The sequence below is a fragment of the Schistocerca nitens genome, chromosome 8, assembly GCF_023898315.1.
Source record: "Schistocerca nitens isolate TAMUIC-IGC-003100 chromosome 8, iqSchNite1.1, whole genome shotgun sequence".
Classification (NCBI taxonomy): Eukaryota; Metazoa; Arthropoda; class Insecta; order Orthoptera; family Acrididae; genus Schistocerca; species Schistocerca nitens.
The window spans coordinates 472,938,397-472,960,808 of NC_064621.1; the positions used below are offsets into that span (position 1 = coordinate 472,938,397).

At 43.6% G+C, this 22,412-nt stretch overlaps 1 non-coding gene across 1 annotated transcript; it reads left to right on the forward strand.

The window, feature by feature from the left end:
• The first annotated feature begins 4,849 nt into the window (after window positions 1-4,849).
• Window positions 4,850-4,922, forward strand: Trnav-aac (transfer RNA valine (anticodon AAC)). Its single transcript has one exon. It is a non-coding gene; the product is annotated as a tRNA-Val (tRNA).
• Window positions 4,923-22,412: the final 17,490 nt, after the last annotated feature.

Consider the following 22,412-nt stretch of genomic DNA (forward strand, 5'->3'; position numbering starts at 1 on the left):
TCTGGGATCCGTACCAGGTCGGATTGACAGAGGAGATAGAGAAGATCCAAAGAAGAGCAGCAAATTTCGTCACAGGGTTATTTGGTAAGCGTAATAGCGTTACGGAGATGTTTAGCAAACTCAAGTGGCAGACTCTGCATGAGAGGTGCTCTGCTTCACGGTGTAGCTTGCTGTTTCAAGAGTGTGTGTTTCTGGATGAGGTATCAAATATATTGCTTCCCCCCACTTATACCTCCCAAGGAGATCACGAATGTAAAATAAGAGAGATTCAAGCACACACGCAGACTTTCCGGCAGTCATTCTTCCCGTGAACGATACGTGACTGGAACAGGAAAGGGAGGTAATGACAGTGGCATGTAAAGTGCTCTCCGCCACACACCGTTGGGTGGCTTGCGGAGTATAAATGTAGATGTAGAACCTTAGCTACTTCATTTAGTAGATGCTGAATTTCCTCCTGGATTGTTTCTTTCTCAGTATCAGACATTTTGCTCAGACTTACCACCACAAGCATATAGCATAACCAAAACACAAAGGAAAGGACAAACACAATGAAACAAAGCCCTTGTTACTGGCACTTACTTGAAAACTAGAGCTGAATGTCACTGCTGTTTCCCCTCCTCATCTTCTAGGTGCCACTGGATGACCTTTTCCAGCTACAGCAAGTATCATTACACCAATACTATAACAGGACTTACTGCAGGGTAGGAAAGGTTAGGTGATTCTCTGCTGGAGGTTTGCAATGGAATTGGTGAAGAAGGCAGCCAATCAGCTGATAGAAGGCTTTACTGATGAAAACAAAAGGACATGGTTCAGCACATCTGAAACGGATAGACCACAGAGGATGGGCATGCCAACACTGCTGTTTTCCGTGGGCGACAGTGGCAGCCCGGCTACCGCAGCATGCTGGTTAATGGTGGCTGATGGCTGTGGGGTAGTGATGCAGCAGTAAGATAGTCTGAACACCCAGGCAGCAGGCATTGGTTTACGGCCTGGTGGAGGCAGTGTTATGGATGTGGCGATGACTGACACAGTTTGTGTGCCATAGGACAGCCCAGCTGTGACAACTTCTTGATGGGCTAATCTTAGTAGTTTGAATCCCATTTCCACATGCTAACAGTTGTGAAACGCCCCCTCTATTGAGGCCACATCGAAATATCTACAGCAGGATTGATGGCCTGTTGTGGCGTAATGGGTAGGTTGGTCAATCATGTGACGTGAGTTCGCATGACACCCTCATGTGGAAGTACTATCAGCAGGACTGGTATCTGCTGATGCTGCTGAGCTGGCAGAACATTGATGTAACTGCAGCCCAGTTTTGTTGCTGGGTTGCAGTACTAGTTGGTGTTTGAGCTGTTACATAATGAAACAGCTACAGCAACAAATGCACTGAATGAGTTGTTGGGTATGCTGACACATACTAATGTAATAGTAATTAAAATACATCATTATTGTGATCCATTAGAATAATCCTGTGTGAATAAGGAAACAAACAGAGTAAATAAGCTCCTTGTTTCAATATCTAAACATCTGACAAATGTAGCAGTAATTGATGTTAATGACATTTCGGCCTGTAGCTTAAGGGGGGGGGGGGGGAGGGGGAGGCAGAAATATTTCAGGCTGTAAAAAAACAAATCCAGCTGTACATATAAAAAACTTCAGTTTAAATAGTAAGTATGTCCGCAGCAGTGATCAACTGCGGCAGATGTTGAATTTGGTTATGTGAAGTATATCATAAAGACAATGCAGCATAAGAAGCAATAAATATTCCCACTAGAACAAAAATGATTAAATGTTTTTAGGTACTGATGTATAGTCCCTAAGAAGTAAGTTTATGGAATTAAAGCACTGACGAGACAAAATTAACTGCAGCATACTGTGTATTATTGAGCACTAGCTGCAAACTTCACAAACAGACTTATGATCATCTTAAGACTACATATTAGCCACAAATTATTCCAGAACAAATGTTGCACAATTTACACGAAAGAAAATCTAAATTTGCAGCAGTCAGTGATAGACCTAAGCAAGCACTGCATTGAAGGTGCATTTTCAAGCAACTGCTGTAATATTGCAAACACAAAAATTCATCACTGCAGATGCATACCTTATGCCAGATGCTGACAAAGTTCTTATACATAAAGTGACTGCATTAATGAAATTGTTTATTTAACACAAAAATCACAAATCTTTATTGCAGGGAAGTTTACACAGACATAGCAGAAAGCATAAAATTGTAAATCGTTTTTAATTGTGTAAAAGCACTAAGCTGTTACCATTTAAATGAAAAATTGAGTAGATTAGATGCTTGACTTGACAATATAACTAGTAATGTAAATAAAGATCAACTAAAAGTATGATGTCATTAAGTTGGGGTTATTTGACCATGATGAGATGTGGGTCAGTTTAAACAGTACAATCCAATTAGAGCATCATTGAGCAATTGAAACATGTACTGAAAGTGGTAGATTGGCTGAATACACTGCATAATACAAAAAATCTTGATAAAACTTTCTCTACATTTTATCTATCATTAAGAGTGCAATAGATGAGTCCTGCCCACTTGTCACAAAAAGAAATTCCCCTATCAGTAGACCAAAACAACCCCATTGCTCTTCCTAGCCTTAGACAAGTGAGGATGTAGTTTATTACACACAAGGATGAGAGAGATAAATTTGAGGAATCTAAAAAAAACATTATATGATCCTTAGAAAGTTGTACAAATGTGAAATAAAAGCAACTAAATGTGAAATAAATGATGAATTCATGACAAGTGGGGGGGGGGGGGGGGAGACACATTTGGAGAGCATCCTGGAACTGTGTCCGCCATTGGCACAATCATTGCCAAGGGTACCTGTTGTGAGCCCCGTCAAATGTGTGATTCCTGAAAAAGGGCAGCAGCCTCTTCAGTAGTTGCAGGAGCAACAGTCTGGGTGTTTGACTGATCTGGATGTGTAACACCAATCAAATAAACTTGCTGTGCTGGTATTGTGAATGAATGAAAGGAGGAGAAATTTAAGCTGTAATTTACCCCAAGGGCATGAAGCTCTACAATATGATTAAATGATGATGATTTCCTCTTGGATGAATATTCTGGAGGTAAAATCATCCCCCAATCAGATCTCTAGGTGGTGATTATCAGGAGGATGTTGTCATCTGGAGAAACAAAACTTGCATTCTGCAGATCAGAGCATGGCATGTTAGATCCCGTTATTGGGCAGGCAGATAGGTTACGTTGTGTAAAAAGGGGAATAGATAGGTTCAAGTTAGATGTCGTGGGAATTAGTGAAGTTTAGCAGCAGTAGGAATGGTTCTCTTGGTCAGGTGAATACAGGTTTATAAATATAAAGCCACATAGGGGTATTGCAGGAGTGGGTTTAATAATGAAAATAGGAATGTAGGTAAGCTACTATGAACAGCAGAGTGAACAGATTATCACAACCAAGGTAGATATGAAGCTCACATCTACCACAATAGTAAAAGCTTATGTGACAACTATATCTGCAGCTAATGAAGAGACTGAAAAAAAGTATGATGAGATAAAAGAAATTATTCAGATAGTTAAGTGAGATGAAAATTTAATTGTGATAGGGGAGTGGAATTTGATTGTGGGAAAAGGAAGAGAAGGAAAGGTAGTGGGTGAATATGGACTGGAGGAAAGGAAATAAAGAGGAAGGCAGCTGGTAGAATTCTGCACAGAGCACAATTCGTTTAAGAATAATGAAATAAGGTTTTACATGTGGAAGAGCCCTGGAGATAATGAAGGTTTCAGACTAATTATATAATGGTAATACAGAGATTTTGGAACTAGATTTTAAATTGTAAGACATTTCTAGGAGCAATACTGATCTTATGACTTATCTTTGAAGATAGGTTAAGGAAAGGTAAACCAACATTTGTAACATTTGTAGAGTTTTAGAAAGCATTTGCTGATGAAAACTGCAACACTCTCTTTGAAATTGTGAAGGTAGTAAGGGTAAAATACAAGGAGCAAAAGGCTATTTACAACTTGTACAGACACCAGACAGCCGATACTAGAGTAAAGTGGCATGAAAGGGAAGGAGTAGTTGAGAAGGGAGTGAGGCAGGTTTGTAGCTTATTCGCAATGTTATCCAATTTGTACATTGAGCAAGCAGTAAACAAAACCAAAGAAAAACTTGGAGTAGGAATTAAAGTTGAGGGAGAAGAATTAAAAACTTTGAGGTTTGCTACAGACCTTGTAATTCTGTCAGAAACAGTAAAGGACTTGGAAAAGCAGTAGAATGGAAGGAATAGCATATTGAAAGGGGCATATAAGATGAACATCAACAAAAGCAAAAACAAGGATAATGGAATGTAGTCAAATTAAATCAGGTGATGCTGAGGGAATTAGATTGGGAAATTAGACACTTAAAGTAGGTGATTGTTTTTGCTGATATGACTTGCAATAATAACTGCGCGAAACACTGCTATCTCATTCGGGATGCTACAGCTGACACCCTCTTGAGCACCCTGAAGACTTCTTGAGCCCTCGGCTGTGATGGGCTTCAGGCTGTCAAAAGCACTATGGTGTGTGCATGCGCGGATGAGAGAAAGGCTGAGGTGTCTTCGAGTGTCCAAGGATGGACTCATCGTGTCCTTCATTTCCATAGTGTAGCAGTTATCACGTCTGCTTCACATGCAGAAGGTCCCCGGTTCAATCCCAGGCAGGAACAGTATTTTCCTGCCTATGTTGCATACTACTGCAGTGAGCCATATCACGTGTGAATCTGCTGCATGTACCTTCGTTACGCAAGTGCCGCATTTATTGAATTTTTAAGTTACGATGGCAACCTTGGTACAAGTTCTCTGTGAAGTAAATATCACAGCAGTAGTTGCTGTGGTGTAACGGTTATCATGTCTGCCTAACACGCAGAAGGTCCCTGGTTCGATTCTGGGCAGAAACACTTTTTCATCACTTTAAACAAGACATACCGACAAGCATTTGCTACGATCTGTACCGAAACCTTCGTAATCACATTCATATGTCAGACCAGAGGGTCAGTTGCTTACAGCAAATTTGAAATTAACTTTATATTGACAGGCAACAAAATAACTGATGATGGACAAAGTAGAGAGGATATAAAATGTAGACTGCCGATCACAAGAAAATCATTTCTGAAGAAGAGAAATTTGTTAACACCAAATACAGACTTAAATGTAATGAAGTCTTTTCTGAAGGTGTTTGCCTGGAGGGTAGCCATCTATGTAAGTGAAACATGGACCATAAACAGTTTAGACAAGAAGGGAATAGAAGATCTGTAATGTGATGTTATAGAAGAATGCTGAAGATTAGATAGGTAGATCATGTGACAATGAGGAAGTAGTGAATGGAATTGGGAGACAAGAAATTTGTGGCACAAATTCACTAAAAGAAGGGATCATTTGATAGGACACATTCTGAGGCTTCTGTGAAGTTTGGAAGGTAGGAGATGAGGTACTGACAGAATTGAAGCTGTGAGTTGTACTTGGGTAGCTCAGTTGGTAGAGCACTTGCCCACAAAAGGCAAAAGTCCTGAGTTCGAGTCTCAGTTCTGTACACAGTTTTAATCTGTTTGACAGTTTCAATAAAAATAATTGTAATAATTACGCTGCTGCTATATTTGTGCTTAAGCTACAAGAACCAACCAAAAAAAAGTACTTTTGGTCAAAAATCACATTAAATAGCATCACCAGTTATATAAATAAACTTAAAAACCCACACAGAAAATAACTATGGTGTTCTTAACAGTACTATTTATTACACAGCTTCAAACTCATATTGTCACTAACGTATTTGGCAGATCATGTTCTCAATGAAGATATATACCCTGACCACCTGAAAATGACTGCAACACTCCAATCTATAAGATGGGTGACAGAAAAATTCCAAACAACTGCAGATCCATAGCAATAGTTCCCTTTATATCAAAAGTCATAGACAAGAGTAAGTCATAGCCAAGAGTACTCATTTGCAAATTTACAATTATTTTTAAGGAAATCAATTTTCGCTAACAGCAACTTTGGCTTTGAACTCTACTATAATCAGCCTGTAACAGCCAATGTTTTGTAGAGAGATATTGTTCCTGTGTACACTCATTTCTCAGATATGGAATTCTCTTCAGGGGATGAAGGGCATGAAACATGGACATAATTTTCAGACTACATAAAAGGTCCATAAGAATAATAATTATAAGTAGTAGGCAGGCTCACTGTAAAGAAGAATTTAAACAATGGGCATCTTTACTGCACCAAGTGAATACATTAAGGGAATGTGATGGGTGTAGAGGTATACTGAACGAACCATCCCACAAATATCTGCACATAAATATATATTTCCCAGAAGTCATACACATGTACACAGCAAGAGACATAAATGCACATGCTAGAATAATATGGCAGCTCAAATGTCTGATCTCAGTCAAAGATCATGTTGTTCATGGTCGATATATGACCTATCAATGCCACACAGCTGACCCCCCCCCCATCCCCCTCCCACCCTCCCACTGTGCGGAGTACAGAGTACCATAGCTGAGTCTTGGCTGGAGACGGTGTGAGCAATGATGCTGTTGGTGGTCGTACGAGATGGTAGATGCATGACCAGGACCTCCACCTTGACCTGGGTGGGGTGTGGAGGTGGAATGATGGGAGGCATGTCCACTTCAAAGTCGTTGAGCCAGTGAGGGCAGATGATGCGGCTGCCGGCCCATGAGCATGTGGGTGGAAAGGCGGATGGTGGGGTGTAGTTGTGGCAAGCCCAGATACTAACTGAGCCATCCAGTGAGATAAAGGTACGGATTGTTGCTTCGCACTCATGAGGGAGGGTGAGGCTATGCACAACACTGAGGTTTAGCTGGTCGTTGGTTGGCGAGGTAGCGGTGTCTGTGAGTAGAATGAGCATTCAGTCATTGACAGTTATGACTGAAATGCCATCCACGTGGTGGGGGAGTACATTGCAGAGCAGGGTGACTATGGAAGAGGGTATTTCCATAGCCAGTGAGGTAGCAGCGAAAACCACACATGGGGTGGAGGTTGACATATCCAAGAAACCTGAAATTGGCAACGGGGAGCCGTCGGGTGAAAACATCGGCATGTTGGCCCAAGGAGAAACGTTGTCAGACTCCACAGCGGGAAAGAGTCTGGCAGGAGAGTCATTAGAAGAGTCTGACTGAGCCAGCAGGGGGGCGTTGGGGTCCACGAATGCTGGTTTGAGTCGGTGTAACGAAACAGTTTGGGGAGAGTCTTTGACGATGATGTCGAAAGTTGTATCGCCCCACCAGAGGACTTTAAAGGGGCTGAGGTAAGGTAGTTGCAGAGGTTGTCGGACCAAATCATCTCTCAGCATCACATGGGAGCAAGTGTTGAGAGCGGTTGGCACGTAAGTGTCCAGCGGGGAGTGGCTGATAGGTGGGTGCAGGTGTGCATGTTTGAAGTGAGTGCGCATGCGACTTATGAAATCCGGGTGGTGGTGGGGGGGAAATCTTCTGGTAGGACGGGGTTCACCTTGAAAGTGAATTCTTAGATAGTTCCCTGTAAGTCCGGCTTGAACGTTGAGTGGAGGCTGAGGAGCACCCATGGAAGTGCTTCAGACCAGAGGTAGTCGTGGCACCTCAGGGCTGTTTTCAGAGTGTAGTGCCACCATTCTACCACCCCATTGATTTGTGAATGGTAGGCTGTGGTATGAATTTTCCTTATGCCGCAGATGTTACGTAAAATGGTGAACAGGGATGACTCAAACTGCTAACCCTGGTCGGCGGTGATGGTGGTTGAACAACTGAAACTAGCAATCCATTAGTAGATGAAACCCTTGGCCATGGTCTTGGCCGTGATGTTAGGTAAAGGAACTGCCTCTACCCAGTAGGACATGCGGTCGATTGTGGATAGAATGTATCTGTGGCCCTCCAATGCTGGAAGAGGACCGATAAGGCAGGAGCAATGGGTATAAGGTACTGGTAGAAGAGTTGCACCACACCTCATCCACAATGCTGGGGAATTTAACTTTGGTAAACACAAGGGATGTTTGCGGGTCCGCGAGGAGAGCTTGAGATTCCTCGTCGAATGCTTGTAGGGTGGCCAGGTTGGACAAGTCTATGATGCATGAAATTGTATTGATCTGCAAGAAAAAACCTGTGGCGATGTTGTCCATGCCTTTGATGCAGCAAATGTTGGTTGTGAATCGGGAGACTAGGTCAAGGGGTGGGTCCTCGAGGGTTTTGCAGAAAGCCTCTGTGAGTGGTTTGTGATCCGTGAGGATGAAGAACGAGTGACCCTCCACATTTGGCCAGAAGTGTTTGAGGGCCTCGTAGACCACAAGTAGTTCTCTATCGAAAGTAGAGTATTTCTTCTGAGTTGTTGATAGTTTTTTAGAGAAGAAATTAAGAGGGGAAACTGTGTCTGCCTTGCGTTGCTGTAGTACTGCTCCTACCACGACGTCACTGGCATCTGCAGTGATGAACAACTCGGCTGACGGGTTGAGGTGGGCGAGGGTCATGGCGTGAGCTAAAGAAGTCCTTAGTGCATTGAAAGCCTCCAGTATAGGTGCAGTCCAGCGAACGGGTTTGAGTCCTGAAGTCTTATTACCTGACAGCAAGTCTCTCAGCGGGGCCTGCACGGTAGTGGAAGAGGGCAGGTGACGGCGGTAGTAATTTATTGAGTCCAGGAAACGTTGAACTTGTTTGTAAGTAGCACTGGACGGCATTGACGTGATGGCCTGTGCATGAGATTTGGGAGGCTATTCCATCGGTGGAGACGGTGTAACCCAAGAAAGTGATGGAAGGCTGGCCCAATTGGAATTTGTCTTTGTTGACCTCGATGCCATTGGAGTTCAAGGTCTGGAGGACCATGGACAAATGATTTTTATGTTCCTCAGCTGAACTGCTGAAAATGAGTATGTCATCCAGATATGCAAAGCAAAACTCTAACTATCATAAGATGGAGTCAATGAATCACTGCCACGTTTGTGCCGCATTTTTCAGGCCAAATCGCATGAAGTTGCATTGGAACAGACCAAGTGGCATGATAATAGCTGTTTTAGGGATATCTTCCGGCGCTACGGGAATCTTGTGGTAGGCACATTTACAGTCAATAACACTGAAGATTGTAGTGCCCGATAATATATGAGTGAAATCATGTATGTTAGGCAGGGGGAATTGTCCATGACAGTACGAGTGTTTAGACGTCTGTAATCACCACACATTCAGAAAGAACAGTCGTGTTTGAGGGTGAGGTGACTCAGTGAAGATGAGTCGCTGACTGACTGTTGCAGGATACCTGCCTCCAAACGTTCATTAATTTGCTGTTGGGCCATGTGCAACTTATTATGGTTGAGGCACCTAAACTTGTGCCTAATAGGAGGTCCGGCAGTGGTAACTATTTTGTGCTGAGAACTGCACACAAGACTCATCATTGTTCTGACGCAAAGTTTTTGGATGAGTAGGGCGTGACGAGGTGTAGCCGTTAGCGCGAGTGGGGAAGGGCAGCCCGAAAGTCACATGCCTAGTACGTGAGTGTGGCATGTGCGGCTGTGCTTGCAGTGCAGAGTGGGTTGGAATGCTCAGTGAGTGTCTGCTGTCAACCTTGCACTTAATAACCAGCACAGGCGAGAGCGGTGTTGGCGTCGCGCATGGAACAGCGATGGCGGCCAAGTCACGTGGCTGGCGTGTGAGAGAGGGGAATGTTTATCAACACTTGTGGCCACTGCTTGTGCGGTGTGCATGGTTGTGTAGCGCACAAGACTGTCATTAGAAGCACTGTGTGAAACACAAGGCATTGAACGTGGCGAGCACCTCAGGGGTACGGAGTCTACCGGACATGAATCGTCACATGCGATTAATGTGTTTGGACTAACCTGATGAGTGTCCAAGCTGGTGTCAGCCGGAGAAGCTCAATTAGGTGGCAGATCTGTGGCCTGCAGTTTTAGCAGCAAGTTACGAGCCACGATGAGCTCGTTGTAGGTATGTGCGATGCATTGTTTCAGTTCATTGTTGTCCTGGCGGAGTTGTGCCACTGAGTCGTATTCTGACAGTAGATTAGTTACACAGGTCACAATTTCGCCCATGAGGGTTGAGCACTCGCGTACTAACTCACATGAGAGAAGCAGAGCAGGGAACATAAGTGTGGCAGCACAGTATCTGAGTGTTACTGGGGTGGTGTAGCACTGAGCCCTGAACTACGTTCAGAGAGAGTTTGTAATGGGACAAAAAATCCATACCGAGAAATGATTCATGAATGTCGGCAATGCAGAAAGCCCACGGAAAACACAGAGAATGAGATAGGTGCACCATAACTTTGACAGAGCCTGAGGTTTGTAATGTTGATGCATTGACAGTTCATAGAAGTGACCTTGTTCGTGAAAGGATGGGGGGAGCCATTGATGTAGGTATGATAGACACATCAGCACCAGTGTCGACTAGGAAAGTGGGCAGTGACAAAATATCAGTCATGTACAAACAACCACTCAGCAAGGTGGACTAGTGGGTGGAGTACAATGTTTGAGTATGCATGTGAGGTTCCCTGCAGGACTTGGTGTCTTTTAGGTCCTGAGGTCGGCGTTTGGGTTCTGGTAAGATAACCAGTAATTCTTAGCATCCTCACCAAAAACCTTGTGGTACCAGCAGTATGGATGAGACAGATGTGGTGTTGGTGGTGACTGCAGCAGTGGAGGAAGCTTGTCCTTGTCGATTTGTTCTGGCATGGATACCAGCACATATGGGGCATGGGCGATCCTGGAGTGCTTGGTTGGTGGATACAGTGAGTGGAGGCTGCCAGGCAATATAGAAGGCACGGAGGTGGAGGTGGCTGGTGTTGTGGTAGCAATGAATACAGTTGGTCTGTGATGTAGACATGAGAACTGATTGACTGGAAAGAGTGAGGTGGCAGGTGGATCTGTAGGTAGGTAGGTAGCTTGGCAGACAACACCGGCCACAGAGTGACGTCTGGCATACTCACTCACAAGTAACCGAAGGCAGGCCAGAGTTGTGATGGGGTTCAGTCCTCCAGGTGTTCCTCATACAAGATCTTGATGATTAGTTCTTGTGGTGAGCAAGTGAGTTGTTCAATGGTTGTCTTCTTTGCGAACTCATATTTCAGTGGAGGTCGTGGTGGTAGGAGTAGGTCACAAGTTAAGTCTGAATGATCATGGAGGTGCATGACAAGACACAGGAATTTAGAGTTTTCGTTGGACACGTGATGCAACTCGAAAAGATGTTCGACAAGCACAAACCATGACACTGGGTTGTCCTCGTATAAAGGAGGCAGCTTCAGCAGATGACTTGGAGGTGGGGATGAAGGCAGCTTCGGTGTCTCTTGGAAAATCATCTGGTCCATGACGGGAGAGGCTATACAGAAGGCCGGCGTGGTAGGAGCAGGTGTGTTTCTGGTGAAAACGTCTGTAGCAACCACGAGTTGCATTTTCCTTGGTGTGTCACAAAAACACCACGTGGGTGACATGGTCGGTAGTGTGGGAATGGGTGGTTGCTTAGTAGGCGTTGGGGTCCCGTAAATGGGGCTGTAGGCTTTTGAATTAACCCACTTCGGAAATAATGTGGAAGGATGGCATGGCAGGTACAGGTGTTGCTGCAGGAGAGGCGAGTGGCTGAGTGGCCGGAAGTGGGTCCCCCTGCGAGTACAGGGCAAAGGGGGGGGGGGGGAGGGGTTGGCAGTTGGCAGGAGGGGCTGGGTTGGTAAGTCATTTGACAAAAGTTTGAGTTCGCCGCACACGTTGAAGACATGCCCCATGAGGTCAGACTATAAATGACCGCTCAAACTTGCAGAAAGTCACTTTGGTGTGATAAGACACCATTGGAAAGCGAAACACCGAATGATGCACTCGAACCGACTTGGTCAAAAACTTGAGCAACGGGTCTGAAGGGATGAGTCTGGAGAATTGTGCACACTAAAATGTCCTTGAATAGTTTGCAAATGAGGCAAAACTGGACGAGGCTGTGGTTGATAGTGGCCGGGTGCATTTTGCGGTAATGGTGGCACTACACACGGCACCACAGTACTGTCGTTGTGGCCCATTGAGAGTCAATGTATGTGTGGGAATATAGATAGCTTTGAGCATTATACAATCAGTCGGTAGGTACATAGTTCTGAATACTGTTCACTTAAAACTTTGCACATTGAAGAGCACAGTCCGAAGACACGAAACTCGAGTCCATTGCTTGTGTTAGAGGTGTAGCACTTGACCATTGTAGAGCAACAAAGTTTGAGGTTAATGTGGCTGGAGATCGCAAATCGCTGTGAATTAATGTAGAATCGGTAGTTGGTGAAGGAATGAAGAAGTCCAGCGATCGTTGTTGAGCATCCAAATCTTCAAACAAAGCGTTGGGTGAGGCAGCGTACACATAACCTGTTGATGCTACAACACCTGCAGTGGTAGTCATGGAAGGCATGTAAACTTTGGCTTCACCAGTATGGGAACATGATGCATGTAGAGGTATACTGAATGAACTGTCCCATAAATATCTGCACATAAATATATATTTCCACAGTAGTCATACACATGTACACAGCAAGAGACATAAATGCAGACTGCTAGAATAACATGGCAGCTCAAATGTCCGATCTCAGTCAGAGATCATGTTGTTCATGGTTGATATGACCTATCGACGCCACAACATCTACCAACCTGTGGTGCATATCACAGAAAACATAACTAAGTATTTCACCGATAGATAGTTCTGTAGATAATGACGGGATCAAAAGCTACTTTGGACTTACATGTACCAATGAAAAACGGCATTTTCCAGCAGGGAATAAAATTGTACCGATATAACAAAATTCTTATGGAAATGAAAGAGATTACTAAAATGGTAGCTAAACCATTCTTCATAAGTAATGCATACTACATAATCAAAGTTTACTTGGAGGATTCAGAATAGTGATTAATAATAAAAGTGGATAATTACAACATCCTGTCACATTTTAATGCATGATTACGTTTTACTTCTTTTACAAGAAGATCATGAGTCAGTATCTTAAGTGCATAACAGTAATGTCTTTCCATTCTCCTGAGTTCAACATCTCACTCATCATGGGGAGATGCTGACTCAGTTTTTCAGATGGCCAGAAGGAAGACCAAAAAGACAAATGTTGAGCTTAGTTGAATGTTTACATCTACATCTACATCTATACTCCGCGAGCCACCTTACGGTGTGTGGCGGAGGGTACTTATTGTACCACTATCTGATCCCCCCTTCCCTGTTCCATTCACGAATTGTGCGTGGGAAGAACGACTGCTTGTATGTCTCCGTATTTGCTCTAATTTCTCGGATCTTTTCGTTGTGATCATTACGCGAGATATATGTGGGCGGTAGTAATATGTTGCCCATCTCTTCCCGGAATGTGCTCTCTCGTAATTTCGATAATAAACCTCTCCGTATTGCGTAACGCCTTTCTTGAAGTGTCTGCCACTGGAGCTTGTTCAGCATCTCCGTAACGCTCTCGCGCTGACTAAATGTCCCCATGACGAATCGCGCTGCTTTTCGCTGGATCATGTCTATCTCTTCTATTAATCCAACCTGGAGACAGTTTTCTGAACAGACTAGAGTTGGTGCAAGGTCATTACAGCATATCCAAGGCCCATAAATCATCAGTAAGTGTCCTTAGTGTGCACAATGATGAAGAGCAAAACTATATTTTATATTATAAGTTATGCAAAGCAAATTGTTTGTAAAGCAAACAGCAGTCCATAATAGGGACCAACTAAATGACATGGTGTAGCTATTAACACACTGACCTCTTATTCAGGAGGATGGAGTTTGCAATATCCAACCATCCTCATTGGGTTTTTTGTGGCTTTCCTACACCACTTCAGGCAAATGATGGGATGGTTCCCTTACCAAGACCTATTGATTTTCATTGTATTTTGATGCCAATTAGTATATCATAGTGAGATGATCCTTGACTAAATGAAAATAATAAATAAATGAATAAAAAAAAATTCTTTCAGTGTGTTCTCAGTAATGTATAAGAAAAATATGGGAAAAAGAAACTTTTAGAGACTTAAGGAAAGCCCTTGACTCTATCACAGATGATATAATGACAAGAAAGCTAGAACATTATGACATTGTAGATAAGATGTTACAATTATTTCAGTCATACTTAACCACCAGCGTATAATTAACAAAGGAGTCATCATCAACATCTAGTGAAAATAAAGAGAGGAAACCCATAAGGTTCAGTGCTTGGGACTCTTCTGTTCATTGTCTATATTAATCATTTCCCAAATCACATGCCATCCCATATGACAATATGTACTGGTACTGCATGCTGATGACATGACAATAATTGCAGATTAGATTAGATTATATTTTATTCAGTTTTCATTCCATAGATCAAAAAATGAGGTGATTCTTATGGTTGTGGGAATGTCAAAAAGAATAACATAAAACATTTGAATACAATACTTACTACCCTGATCATTTGTCAGGAGATCGTCAAATTAGATGATTACACTATAGTAAACTGGAACTGCTAATATTTACAGAATTAATACTCTCAATATGAAACATTGTTAAGCACTTTTATAAACTTATCATACACAAAATACGTTGTCTTGACTGATGTGACAAAGTGCAGTCAAAACTGAAATCTAGCAGACATTTTACTTAAGCTGGTCTAACAGTCCCTGTTAAGATATTCATATAGAGAGTAAAAGGAGTTGCCTATCAAAAAGTCTCTCAAACTCTGTTTAAAGTTTGTTTTATTTGGAACCAAGGTTTTAATGGTTGCTGGCAATTTATTGGTTATATGTGTTCCTGATTGTGGCACCATACACAATCATTAACCTGGCTCCAGGGAGGTAGGGTGCCCTTCCGTATACCTCCAGTGGGGTAATTCCTGTCTGGCGCGTCCATGTCGCGGGGGTGGGCATCCTAAACTTCAGTAGGCCGGAGTGCTAGGATGGCTGAGTTCAGACAGGGACCCAATCCCGTGGGGTATAACATGGAACCCATGCCCAGGGTTATGGGTGAAGACCTTAATGGCAGCGATGGTGGAGAAGGAAGACTTCAGAACGGCGTAGCTGGCAGATGAGGCAACCCTCCTTTCTGGGGATTAAATGAGAAGGGAACCACTGCCTTGTGGTGGAGGAGAAACTCGAGAAACTCCAAAGGCTAAGGGAGACAACCCCAACAGAAAATCCTTCCTTGCGTTAGGCCTAGCAAGCCAGTAGGAAAGTCTTCATATATTGCTTTCAAAACACATACGAGCCTCGGAACGAACCACTCAGGATTTGACCCCACTGCTTCTTCAAGTACTGGTGCAAATGATGGGAGACCTGATGATATTCATCAGTACAAGAAGACGAAACCAACTGGACTAAAAAATAACCTAAATATTGGCACCCTTAATATATATAGCCTCAATGGAAAAATGGAAGAAATGACAGATGTACTAACAGAGAGGAAGTTAGATATATTGGGATTAAGCAAAACAAAGTGGAAGGGAAAAGGTGAGAAGAATTTGAGAGGAGGAGGAAAACTGTATTGGAGTGGGAAGAACAGGTCTGGTAGAAATGGTGTGGCAGTGATGGTGAATAAGAATGTACAAAGCTGTATTGAAAATGTGAGATATATATCAGACAGGATCATAATCTTAAACCTGAGATTCCAAAAAGAAACACTAAAAGTAATCCAGATTTATGCACCTCAAGTGGGATGTAGCGAAGAAGAGAAGATGGACTTTGAAAATGTGTTAGAAAACCATATAGAGAGTGCTAATATAGTGATGTGAGATTTTAATGCACAGGTAGGCAAAGACAGAAAGGGATTTGAGCAAGTATTGGGATGTTTTGGATATGGAGGCACAAATGGAGAAGGGGAAAGACTCCTGGATTTGTGCCAGAGGAATGGAATGAAAATAGCAAACAGCTGGTTTATGAAGAGAGAAAGTCATGTTATCACCAGATACAGGTGGGATGCCTTTACAAATGTCTGCTTGTGTCTGTGTATGTGCGGATGGATATGTGTGTGTGTGCGAGTGTATACCTGTCCTTTTTTCCCCCTAAGGTAAGTCTTTCCGCTCCTGGGATTGTGACTTACCAAACGAAAGCGCTGGCAGGTTGATAGACAAACAAACAAACACAAACATACACACAAAATTCAAGCTTTCACAACAAACGGCCACTCCCTGCTGGAGAGCCACATTCAGAGTCTGGTCCAGTCCTGGAAAGACGGGATACGACTTCCTCAAATCCTGCCCTGAAATGAGATCCATCCTTCATGAAATCCTCCCCACTCCACCAAGAGTGTCTTTCCGCTGTCCACCTAATCTTCGTAACCTGTTAGTTCATCCCTATGAAATCCCCAAACCACCTTCCCTACCCTCTGGCTCCTACCCTTGTACCTGCCTCCGGTGTAAAACCTGTCCCATGGACCCTCCCACCACCACCTACTCCAGTCCTGTAACCCGGAATGTGTACATGATCAAAGGCAGAGTCACGTGTGAAATCACCCACGTGATTTACCAACTGACCTGCCTACACTGTGACGCATTCTATGTGGGAATGACCAGCAACAAACTGTCCATTCGCATGAATGGACACAGGCACACAGTGTTTGTTGGTAATGAGGATCACCCTGTGGCTAAACATGCCTTGGTGCACGGCCAGCACGTCTTGGCACAGTGTTACACCGTCCGGGTTATCTGGATACTTCCCACTAACACCAACCTATCCAAACTCTGGAGATGGGAACTTGCTCTTCAATATATCCTCTCTTCCCGTTACCCACCAGGCCTCAATCTCCGCTAATTTCAAGTTGCCGCCACTCATACCTCACCTGTCATTCAACAACATCTTTGCCTCTGCACTTCCGCCTCGACTGAAATCTCTGCCCAAACTCTTTGTCTTTGAATATGTCTGCTTGTGTCTGTGTGTGTGTGTGTGGATGGATGTGTGTGTGTGTGCAAGTGTGTGCCCGTCCTTTTTCCCCTAGGGTGGGTCTATCCGCTCCCGGGGTTGGGGGTGGCTCCTTGCCCTCTCCCTTGGAACCCGCATCCTTTTGTCTTTCCCTCTCCTTCCCTTTTTCCTGGCGGGGTGGCCGTTGGTTGCGAGGGCTGGAATTTTGTGTGTGTGTTTGTGTGTCTATTGACCTGCCAGCGCTTTCGTTTGGTGAGTCACATCATCTTTGTTTTTAGATATATTTTTCCCACGTGGAATGTTTCCCCCCCCCCCCCCATCTCTCTCTCTCTCTCTCTCTCTCTCTCTCTCTCTCTCTCTCTCTCTCTCTATTATATATTTATATATATATATATATATATATATATATATATATATATATATGTGTGTGGGAAAAATATATCTAAAAACAAAGATGATGTGACTTACCAAACGAAAGCGCTGGCAGGTCGACAGACACACAAACAAACACAAACATACACACAGAATTCAAGCTTTCGCAACAAACTGTTGCCTCATCAGGAAAGAGGAAAGGAGAGGGAAAGACAAAAGGACGTGGGTTTTCCTTTCGTCTTTCCCTCTCCTTCCCTCTTTCCTGATGAGGCAACAGTTTGTTGCGAAAGCTTGAATTCTGTGTGTATGTTTGTGTTTGTTTGTGTGTCTGTCGACCTGCCAGCGCTTTCGTTTGGTAAGTCACATCATCTTTGTTTATATATATATATATATATATGCAGTCATATGTGTGAGTTGCATATATATATATATATATATATATATATATATATATATATATAATATATATATATATATATGCAACTCACACATATGACTGCAGTCTCAGACAACTGAAACCACACTGTGGGCAGCAGCACCAGTTTATGATGGTAGTGGTGACTGGGTGGGGGTAAGGAGGAGGCTGGGGCATGGAGAGGGAGGGATAGTATGGTGGGGATGCCGGACAGTGACATGCTGCAGATTAGATGGAGGGCAGGGCAGAGGTAGCAAGGCAGCGGGGGGGGGGTGGGGGGGGGGGAAGAAGCGGAAAAGTAGGAAAATAAGAAGACCGGGTGTGGTAGTGGAATGACAGCTGTGTATGCTTGAGCAGGGTAGGGCCTGGATGGGTGAGGACAGTGACTAACAAAGGCTGAGGCCAGGAGGGTTACTGGAATGTAGGATATATTGCAGGGAAAGTTCCCACCTGCGCAATTCAGAAAAGCTGGTGTTGGTGGGAAGGATCTATATAGCACAGGCTGTAAGGCAGTCATTGAACTGAAGGCTATCATATTTGGAAGCGTGTTCAGCAACAGAGTGCATCCACTTGTTTCTTGGCCACAATTTGTCAGTGGCCAATCATGTGGACAAACATCTTGTTGGTTGTCATGCCTACATAGAATGCAGCATGGTGATTGCAACTTAAGTTGTATACCACATGAATGGTTTCACAGGTAGCCTTGCCTTTGATGGGATAGGTGATGTTAGTGACCAGACTGAAGTAGGTGGTGGTGGGACGATGTATGGGCCGGGTCTTGCATCTAGGTGTATTACATGGGTATGAGCCATGAGGTAAGGTATTGGGAGCAGGTGTTGTATAAGGATGGACGAGTATAATGTGTAGGTTTGGTGGATGGTGGAATACCACTGTGGGAAGAGTGGAAAGGATAGTGGGCAGAACACTTCTCATTCCAGGGCACGATGAGAGGTAATCGAACCCTGGCAGAGAATATAATTCAGTTGCTCCATTCTTGGGTGGTACTGAGTTACAAAGGGAATGCTCCTCTGTGTCTGGACGGTGGGCCTTTGGGAGGTGCTGGGAGACTGGAAAGGTAAGATACATGAGATTTGTTTTTGTACAAGGTTGGGAGGATAATTATGGTCAGTGAAGGCTTCAGTGAGACCCTCGGTATATTTAGAAAGGGATTGCTCATCATTGCACATGTGATGACCAAGGGTGGCTAAGCTGTATGGAAGGAACTTCTTTGTATGGAATGGATTGCAGCCTCTGTAGTGGAGGTATTGCTGGTGGTTAGTAGGTTTTATATGGACAGAGGTTTCTGATGTAGCTATCTTTGAGGTGGATAGCTTGTTGGGTTGAGTAGGACCAGGGGAAGCAAATGGGGGAGAATTAGTTGTGGTTCTGTAGGAAAATGGATAGGGTGTCCTCACCATCTATCCATATAGCAAAGATATCATCAATGAATCTGAACCAGGTGAGGGGTTTAGGATTCTGGGTTTTTAGGAAGGATTTCCCTAGATGGCTCATGAATAGTTTGGCACAGGATGGTGCCTTGTGGGTGCCCATAGCTGTGCCCCAGATTTGTTTGTAGGTAATGTCTTCAAAGGAGAAGTAATTGTGAGTGAGAATGTAATTGGTCATGGCCACTAGGAAGGAGGTTGTTGGTCTGGAATCCCTCAGGCATTGGGAAAGGTAGTGTTCAATAGCAGTAAGGCCAAGGACATTAGGAATGTTAGTGTATAGGCAGGTGGTATCAGTAGTGACAAGCAGGGTACCGTGTGGTAAATGGACAGGAACTGTGGAGAGCTGGTGGAGGAAATGGTTGGTATCTTTTACATAGGAGGGTAGGTTCCGGGTAATAGATTGAAGGTGCTGGTCTACAAAGAGCAGAGATTCTCCGTGGGGGCACAGTAACTGGCCACAATGGGGCGTCCTGGATAGTTAGGTTTATGGACTTTAGGCAGCATGTAGAAGGAAGAAGTGTGGGGAGTGGTAGGGGTGAGCAGAGAGATGGACCCCAGGGAGAGAGTCTGAGATGGTCATAAGTATTTGAGTAATGACTGGAGATTATGCTCGATTACTGGAATAGGATCACTGTAGGAAAATTTGTAGATGGAAGTATCTGACAGCTGGCGGAGTCCTTCCGCCAAGTAATCCTTGCAGTTCAGAACAACAGTGGTGGAGCCTTTGTCTGCAGGTGGGATTATAAGGTCGGGATCAGTGGACTACTGTTCTTTCTGCAGATGTAATGTCGGTCTGCATGTTGAGGGATTTGGGGAATGATGGTGAGGCAAGGTTAGAGGTTAAGAAATTCTGGAAAGTGAACAGGGGGTGGTGTGGGGCCAGTGGGGGTGGATCAGGGTTGGATGGAGTGAACAGAGTTAGGCAAGGTTTAATATTGGTCTTAGGTTGAGTATGATTGGTAGGGTTGGTGGCGAAACAGTGTTTCCATTGCAGGGACTGGGAGAAGGAGAGAAGGACTTTAACAAGTCTTGCATGTTTGAATCTGGGAGTGGGGCAAAAGGTGAGGCCTTTGGAAAGGACTGATATTTGTGTGGGGCTAAGGCTTCTAGAGGAAAGGTTCATGACTGTGTTGCAGGTCTGTTTAGGTTCTGGATTCTGTGTGGTGGTGAGAGGGAGTTTTGGAGGGTGGGGTAAGTGTAGTAGGTCTGCTAGACAGGGTTTGTCAGCTATGAGGGGACGTGGGGAAGGTTTTGCGGTAGTTGTAGAGATGGTGGACAGTGGCACTCCAAGGTGGAAGTAGGTGGGAGTAGGAAGTGAACAGGATGGAGAGCTTTTTGAGGTGGTGGTGTGCATGTTGCTGCAGGGGAAGAGTTTCAATGTGTGTTATGGGTTCGCAATTTGGGACTGCATACCAGGACTTTTTTGATGGAGAGAAAGTGCTGCAAGGAGGTGTGGGCTTGGTTGATGTAGTTTCGCAGGACTATGTTCATGAGGGCTAAGGATTGGCAGAATTTGAACAGGTGGATGTCATTGTGGAAGGAGGAGTGGCAGCCAGAGATGGGTAATATGATGGTAAGGCCATTAGGGGGAATTACATGAGCCAAGCAACATCACAGGAACAGTATGTGAGACTGGGATTTGGCTAGGGTTAAGGAAACCTTTCTGTATTGATGCAGATGGAAGGAGCTAGGATTCAAGGTGGTGGAAAAATGCGAAAAATCGCGTAAATAATGCTGAATCACGTCTGAAGAATTTCGCAAAAATACACCCAAATACATGTGAAAATTCATCAAAAGGATGAAATGGATGCAAAAGGGGGAAACAAGATGAAATCTGAGGGAGTCAACAATAATAAAACGTGAAAACTCACTAAAATTGGTGAGAAGTCACAAGGATCAAAAGTAAAGAATAACTAATAAAAAAATATATATTACTGTGGGTAACAGGTCTGAGGGTGAATAAGTGTGAAGTAGGGGGATGGCAAATGTGACTGGATGGTAGGTGGAATTAGTGTGTGCAAACTCAGATTGAACAGAGAAAGTGTGGGGTTGGGGAGGGGTTTGCAGAATGAGATACAATATCGTGTGGCACTGGAAAGGTAAGGGGGTTAACATGCAAAAATGTGGGAAATGACACAGGTAGAGTGATGAAATGTTCAAATGGCTCTGAGCACTATGCGACTTAACTTCTGAGGTCATCAGTCGCCTAGAACATAGAACTAATTAAACCTAACTAACCTAAGGACATCACACACATCCATGCCCATGGCAGGATTTGAACCTGCGACCGTAACGGTCGCTTGGCTCCAGACTGTAGCGCCTAGAACTGCACGGCCACTCCGGCCGGCTAGAGTGATCAATTTGAAAGTATAGGATTAATTATATCAGCGAGAGTAATGTGAGGCATATATTAGAATCTTAGACTATAACAAAGTAGTTACTGAAATCTACAAATAAAATTAAAACAGAACCCATCTATATTTAAGAGATATGAAAAATGAGAAAGTACTGAGACTGCATGTAGATTAAAAATTTATATGGAAACCCCAGGTTGGAATACATACAATATTAGGGGAAGGATAGACTGTTTTTCACCATAAGGGTGACCCATTGGGGCTGCAAACAGGTACAACAAAAAGACTGTTACATATTATATCTTTTTGTCAAAGCCTTCATCAGCAAAGAAACTACACACATTCATACAAGCAAGTGCTCCTCATGTACACATGACCACCACTACTGGCAGGATAACACCAGCATGACAGCTCCACCAATGCGATGACATTTTATACCTTGTGTATGTGATTCTACTGACACCTGTATATGTGCATATCACTATCTCATTACTTTTGTCACCACAGTATAAACTGTTAGTGTGCCCCAGTGGTGGCCAGAATGTAACAAATACAAGGGTTCAGTACAACAAGCAAGAAAAACTACATTCATGTTGGCACAACTTGTACTATTAAACTGATGCAGAATTATTAAATGCTAGGCAAATTTAATATTTAGAATCTTTGAAAAGAACTCTGATTTCTTTACAATATTCATAAAAGATTAAAACGTTTTAGACTGACAGCAAATTTAAGCCATACATGCTACCTTTTGTTTTTCCGCAAGCAAACAGATGTTGGTAAACCACTGAAACATGTATTGTGTCAGCATTTTGAGGATACACAGATGTGTTTAGTGTTGGGATTTTCAACCTCCCCATGGATAAATACCACTTCATAGTCACCATCATCATCCTTAATCCTGGTCACTTTATGAACGTAGGGACCTGGATTCTTGCCAGGGAACCCTACTAAAACATAATTGG